This window comes from Oncorhynchus kisutch, linkage group LG5, assembly GCF_002021735.2.
Source record: "Oncorhynchus kisutch isolate 150728-3 linkage group LG5, Okis_V2, whole genome shotgun sequence".
Taxonomy (NCBI): domain Eukaryota; kingdom Metazoa; phylum Chordata; class Actinopteri; order Salmoniformes; family Salmonidae; genus Oncorhynchus; species Oncorhynchus kisutch.
Window position 1 is genome coordinate 20760767 of NC_034178.2, and position 7904 is coordinate 20768670.

Genomic DNA, 7904 nt, shown 5'->3' on the forward strand with positions numbered 1-7904 from the left:
CAGCATCTTCACAAGGCCCTCTGCTGCTGTTCTGGGATTGATTTGCACTTTCCTCACCAAAGTATGTTCCATCTCTAGGAGACAGAATGTGTCTCCTTCCTGAGCGGTATGACAGCTGTGTGGTCCCATGGTGTTTATACTTGCATACTATTGTTTGCTCCCAAGGATGAACCAGACTTGTGGAGCTCTACAGTTGTTTTCATGAGGTCTTGGCTGAATTCTTTTGATTTTCCCATGATGTCAAGCAGAGACATTGAGTTTGAAGTCAATTATCCTATCAGAAGCTTCTAAAGCCATGACATAATTTTCTGGACTTTCCCAAGCTGTTTAAAGGCACAGTCAACTTAGTTTATGTAAACTTCTGACCCACTGGAATTTTGATACAGTGAAATAATCTTTCTATAAACAATTGTTGGAAAAAATACTTGTCATTCACAAAGTCGATATCCTAACTGACTATAGTTTGAAAAAAATGAGTTTTAAGGACTCTAACCTAAGTGTAGTTAAACTTCCAACTTTAACTGTATGTATCTATCAAACAATTGGGGATTTAAAAAAAAATCTCACCACCACACAGCTGCGTAGGACATATGTTTATGGTTTAAATGCACCATTAAACGTTGTGCAGCAAACCTTTTTTAGGGCTCCTTTTCAGAGGTATCCATATCCTGGGCAGGCCTTGAAGTCGGAGAGGAAAAAAATAAGTATTTTTGCTGAAGATGATAAGATGTGATTTCTGGCCCCAGCATGGTTTTCTCAGCGGGATGCATTTGTTATAAATATGACAACACTAAATATTTTTCTCTCATGTTGACTTTAGATAAGTTGGAAAAGCGTGGATGAGAGACGGTGTATGTTGTACAACATACGTAATTCCCGCAGTCTGACGTATTTTTGTGAAGTCAGGTGGCAGTCGGATTTTAGTTAAATATTAAAAGTCTGAAAAAACCTTCCATATATCATTCTAAAGATGTCTCTATGTTTTCAGTACTGCCATTTTCAACCAAAAGGCCGTATTAGCATGAGCAGTGCCATTGAGGGTTTCCACCTTTTTTAATCTTGTCAACTGGGTGGGAATTACAACTTCATTGGCTGATCCCTCTTGGAGACCCTGTTGGAGTCATGTCCAAACGGATCACCAGGAGGGATCATAGAGGCTATATTGGCACAGATCCAAAGATGAGTCCTCTTTTATGGTTTAAAAAACCCATTAACTTTCACAAATAAATGTAATAAACTAGTAGCATCCTCTTTAATAATTGAGGAAATATGGAGGCAAGGAACGCTAACAAGGTGTGCTATTTATTGTCTTACGGTCCCTCTAATCGACTCCATCTCACACTAAAAGGGGGTGTGTTCACTGGCAGCTGTTGTGACAGGATTCATGAATAGCTTTGTTTTTCTCATTAAAATGGTTTCATGCACACTAAGGATGTGCTTAATCCAATGATTAAAGGCCCAGTGCTGCTCTCACACAGTCTCCGCAGCAGCATGTGCTCCAATGTGGCCGCTCCTGGTATTATGAAACCAAGACCAATGATATAAAGAATGATGGTAAAAAAAACTTTGCAGTACTTTAAATTAAATTATGGGTAGAAAGACTCAATCAGATGGCTTATTCATCACGAAACCATTTGATGCTATCAATCATTTTAATGATTATTTCATTGGCAAACTTAAGCAGGAAATGCCAACAACAAACGGTGAGCAATTGTTAATGTATAAAAAAAACTAATAATGAAAGAAAAGCATTGCAAATTTGAATTTTGTAAAGTTAGTGGGAGAGGTGGAAAAATGATTGTTATCGATCAATAATGACAAGCCAATGAAATAATCATTAAAATAAGCCATTGACAACTTAGATGGAAAGCTACTGAGGATGGTAGCTGACACTAGCCACTCCTATCTGTCATTTTTTATCTGGGCCTAGAGGAAAGCCTTTGTCCTCAGGCCTGGAGGGAAGCCAAAGTCATTCCGCTACCCAAGAGTGGTAAAGTGGCCTTTATGGTTCTAACAACAGACCTATAAGCTTGCTGACCGCTCTTAGCGAACTATTGGAACAAATTGTTTTTGACCAAATACAATGCTATTTCTCTGTAAACAAATGAACAGATGCTTATAGAGAAGGGCCCTCAACATGTACTTCACTGACACAAATGACTGATTGGTTGAAAAAAAAGCTAAGAAAATTGTGGGAGCTGTACTGTTAGTCTTCAGTGCAGCCTTTTATATTATTGATCATAACTTGTTGAGAAGACTTGTTATGGCTTTTCAACCTCTGCCATATTGTGGATTCGGAGCTATCTATCTAATAGAACTCAAAGGGTTTACTTTAATGGAAGCTTGTCTAATGTCACATGTAAAGTGTGGTGTACCGCAGGGCAGCTCTCTAGGCCCTCTACTCTTTTCTATTTTTACCAATAACCTGCCACTGGTAGTAAACAAAGCATGCGTGTCCATGTATTCTGGTGATTCAATCATACGCATAAGCAACCACAGCTAATGAAGTCACTGAAATCCTTAACAAAGAGTTGCAGTCTGTTTTAGAATGGGTGGCCAGTAATAAACTGGTCCTGAACATCAATAAAACTATGAGCATTGTATGTGGTACAAATCATTCCTTAAGTTCTATACCTCAGCTGAATCTGGTAATGAATGGTGTGGCTGTTGAACAAGTTGAGGAGACTAAATTACTTGCCGTTACTTTAGATTGTAAACTGTCGTGGTCAAAATATAGATTCGATGGTTGTAAAGATGGGGAGAGGTCTGGCTGTATTAAAGAGATGCTCTGCTTTTTTGACACCACACACCAAAAAGCAAGTTCTGCAGGTTCTAGTTTTGCCTAGTCTTGATTATTGTCCAGTCGTGTGGTCCAGTGCTGCAAGGAAAGACCTAGTTAAGCTGCAGCTGGCCCAGGACAGAGCGGCAAGTTTTCTCTTAATTGTAATCGGAGGGCTGATATAAGTACTATGCATGCCAGTCTCTCTTGGCTAAGAGTTGAGGAGAGACTGACTGCATCATTGCATTTTATAAGAAACATTTAGTTGAAAATCCCAAATTGTTTGCATAGTTAACTTACACACAGCTTTGACACACTTATCCCACCAGACATGCCACCAGGGGTCTTTTTACCATCCCCAAATACAGAACAAATTCAAGAAAGTGTACAGTATTATATTGAGCCCTAATTGCATGGAATTTCCATCTCATATTGCTCAAATAAACAGCGAACCTGGTTTCAAAAAACAGAAAGCAACACCTCGCGGCACAATGCCTCTCCCTTATTTGACATAGTTTGTGTATACATTGATATGTAGGCTACGTTTGCCTTTTAATTATATATATTTGAATTTCTGTCTGAGCTGTTCTTGTCTATTGATGTTCTGTATTGTCATTCTGTATTGTTTTGTGTGAACCCCAGGAAGAGTAGCTGCTGCTTTTGCAACAGCCAATGGGGATCCTAATAAAATACCAAATACCTGGTTAACATCACCGCACACTCTGAAACGAGGTGAGACATTCATGAATAATGAGTGTTGTTTTCTGACCCTGCCAAGGCAGAACAGGACGCTCTTTAAAACTTCCACATATTTCCACATAGTCAAGGGACGGAAATTCTTGGAAGGTGAGGTCCAAAGACTTAAAAGTTGGAGAGTTGAAGGTTCACTTATCCAAGTCATCTGTAGCTTGAAAGAACATTTAAAGTATTATTACAAGTCAATAATGATAAAATGATATAGCTAGTTGCACAAGACATACTCCCTTTAGTTTGTCTCCGCCAAACATTTAGGCAACCGTTACCTCTGATGTATGCCCAATTAAAATATGTCTTGGCCGAGAAGTAACAGAGCTAAAAGTAGTTAGCGATAGCCCCAGAGCACTGCAGTGCGCCGTGTTCATGATGTGATGGATTACTCTGAACAAGAGTTCATTCCTGGGGGCCTTTCCACATGCATTCCTAGATGTGTTTAACTAGAGAGAGTGAAATAGTCAGGCATGATCGTGTAGCCAGCATGAACTTCCATAAATGTCCCAGGCTGGTCCTGTGATGGCATCATACCGTAAGCCTATAGGTAATTGGGCTCCTTAAATGAAAAATGAATGTTTTAATGCATAATGTCAGAGAAATTGCGCTGCTATTAACCAAGTATAAAGTATGCCATTACTCAATAGAGCTATACTTCTGACTACAGTTGGAAGAAGAGACTCCTTTGCCCAGGAGAGTTGGTAGGAGGGAATTGGTTAAGCTGTATGGTGCAGTTCGCGTGTTGATATTTCTTCATAAGTAGTACATACATAATTAAGATAGTGGTTGTGTAGGAAGTCACACTATGCTTTCCTTAAAGTGTACAGTATGCTAATTGCCTGGGATTGATAAATTACAGGGTAGAATGGTAACACAATGCTTACCAATTAATTGTTATTTTCTTCAACATTCACTAAAATAACCATTATGTGGCAACCGGAACCAGGAAGTTAGTCACCTGGGAAATACCCAACAAATATCAATGGAAACAGAACTAAAATAAAACATTACTTATTGAACATGCCTAAATAGAGCTTTAGAAATAAAATAGCAGCCCTGACTAGTGTTTACTTACTAACTTGCTGTCAAACTGGCATTCCATCTGTTCTTTATGTGGGCCAGCCTGTTCCCCATCTTCCCAAATACTTTTTGTTCTGCCAATCCTGTTCAGGCGAGGTGAGGTGAGGTTGAACATGGCCTTGATCAGGTGAAAAAGCTAGAACTTCCACATTGATATTAAACAGATCCAGGACACCTGGATATTTCTCAAAGCATGATTATTAATGACTTAAGTAAACATTTAGAATCAATCCCATATTCTCCAATAGTTAAAGCAAGTTAATCTTGAAACTGGGTCAATCCCAGCAGGCAAAACTGGTAGCAACCAGAAAAAGATTTATTTTTTTAGTTGCAATCTGGTTATATGTCCAAAATGTCTTCTTGCCATGAAAAATATTTACCTGATTGTAACAGAGACTGGGCTCTATAAAATATGTATCACTGAAGCTTTACATTTAATAGACATTTCTGATTGAGCTGACATTTGCAGTGTTTACTGTGAATGGAACATTGCCTTTAAATGTCAATCACGCTGTAACGCTGAACTTCCATGATAAGAATAAGGCATTTTGTCTTCTTAACCAGAAAAAGACAAGAAAAAATAAAATAAAACTTTGCTTGACTACGAATAATTGCCCCCCTTTTCATTAAAGTACATTCACCAAACCTCCCCCACATGAACAATTAATGGGGCGTTACAAGTCAAAATGGTATATATTTTTTACTTTTCCACATTTTGCCTGCTGGGAAATATCACTGACCTGTTAACTAACCCAGTGGTAAACAGACCAGGAACGTTGTTAATAATTATCTTTAATGTAAGTTAGCTTGCTCCTTCACCCTGCTTCATGAAAACCCTGCCAGGTTCTGCAGAGAGATTTGAAAGGATATGTGCAGTGAAAGCACAAGGCCAAGTCAACAGCTTATTTACATGTGTAAAGATCTCTTCCAGAGGAATAGGCAGTCATTAAAAATAACAGTTGAATCAATCAGTATATAAATAAAAAGAAGACTGAAGAGGAAGTAATGGGAAGGATGGACAAGAAATGATGGTCAATTGGAGGGATCTGTAGCATACAGTAGAAAAATGTCAGTCTTTTCTTTCGTTAGTAGCATTCCTCAGTTTGAAATGTTCTGCCTATTTTGGATGAGTTGGAATCCCATGGTTCTAGACATTTTTTAGATCTTTTAATTCCTGTATTAATTGTCTGGTGGTGTCAGCCAGAGGTGTAGTGTTTTTTTGAGATCTCAGTTTGAAGGGAGCGTCTCCCTCTCTGCTTGACAGTGCTGTCAGTCATCTGTGGCCGGTGTTGTGGGTTTTGACGGCACCCTATGGTTTGAGTGTCTTCCTGTGGAGTCTGTGGTACTAACACAGTTTCCAGTCAACAGTCTTTTCCAGCGCCCCGCTGACTGGACAAGAAAAGGAAGAGCAGTATTAAGATGTGTCTGAACATGGAGAGCACCAGAGCATACTGACCAAAAAAAGAAAAGAAAAACCTCTTGGCTGGATTACTGTCAATCCTCACATGTGTTTTTATTTTTCCTCAGTTGCTTTTTAAAGCCGAATAGCTAACATAAAATATTTTTCCCTTGACTTCAGAGACAAACAAAAGGAGGGAAAATTCCAGGCCACAGCCTAGCAAGAAAAGAGAGAGAACCTGGCTCTGGTACCAAAAACAGTGTTACAAATTAATAGATTTTTACGGGTGAAAATACATTTAGAGTGCATCTTCATACTAAGACACAGCACCTGCTTATGGAGCTGAATGGAGGGACAGACTGCTGTAATCGTTAAGGTATGGTCTTGGAATTTATGGCTCTTTGGGGGCATACCCATTACAGGCCAGTCACTGCTGAGTCTGGGGCCTCTAGGGTTAATTGGTAACATAAAGTCATACTTTATGTGTCTAATACTCAAAACTGAGGCAAAAGGAAAATGGCTGCTCCTGCAGAACGCACATGAAAAGACAAGTTGTTCAACACAGTATGAACATTATACTTTCGTTAATGCCGTCAATGTAGTTGGACATTTTCAGATAGGCTCCATTCATACATTAGTTTTAGTTTTGAATAATAAGTAATTGATTGAATTGATATAGCTCTTTCCGAGGTGCCCACAGTGCTTTACATTGCATGGGGGAAACTCACTTCACCCACCGCCATAGTGTACTGTAGCATTCACCCGTGCAACAAACACACGGGACTATTACATAAGGCAATAATATACACAGGTTTAAAACAAGATTATTAGCCTTTCCTGTAAGGGTATAGACAGAAATTTGGGAAATGCTACCAACGGGGCCCTCCAGGGGTACTGGTCCGCAGTATCAATATTTCCCCTACCATTATGTAGATATAATGGCCAGCCCTGCTCGGTTGCCCCCCCGCCTCAGAGTTTGGTTTCTACACTGGACAAAAAATATAAACATAACAATTTCAAAGATTTTACAGAGTTACAGTTCATATAAGGAAAATCAGTCAATTGAAATATATAAATGATGCCCTAATCTATGGATTTCACATGACTGGGAATACAGATATGCATCTGTTGGTCACAGATACCTTTAAATAAAAGTAGGGGCGTGGATCAGAAAACCAGTCAGTATCTAGTGTGACCACCATTTGCCTCATACAGTGCAACACCTCATTTGCATAGAGTTGAAGTTGCTGGATATTGGTGGGAACTGGAATCCGCTGTCGTACACGTCGATCCAGAGCATCCCAAACAGGCTCAATGGGTGACATGTCTGGTGAGTATGCAGGCCATTGAAGAACTGGGACATTTTCAATTCCAGGAATTGTTAACAGATCCTTGCGACAGTGGGCCTTGCATTATCATGACGAAACCTGAGGTGATGGCGGAGGATGAATGGCACGACAATGGGCCTCAGGATCGTCAAGGTATCTCTGTGTATTAGCAAACCACTCGCCCACAACGCCAAACACGTTGTCTGCCATCCAGCATGCCAGTGGTCAAGACGATGAGCTTCCCTGAGACTGTTTCTGACATCAGTTTAATCAGTGTATGGATTATCTTGGCAAATTAGAAATGCACACTAACAGGGATGTAAAGAAATTTGTGCTCACACGTTGCGTTCATATTTTTGTTCAGTATATTTGTTTCAGGTCATTCACTCAGTCCCTGATTAAAGGGGAAGGATGAAAACCAGCAGTGTTGTGGCTCACATCGCGATGTACAGGTAACTGCCAAAATAATGGAAATTCAAACGTAAAGTGGCATTGGGACACCACGAGCCGCCAGAACAGCTTCAATGCACCTTGGCATAGATTCTGTGTTCTAAGTGTCTGGGAACTATTG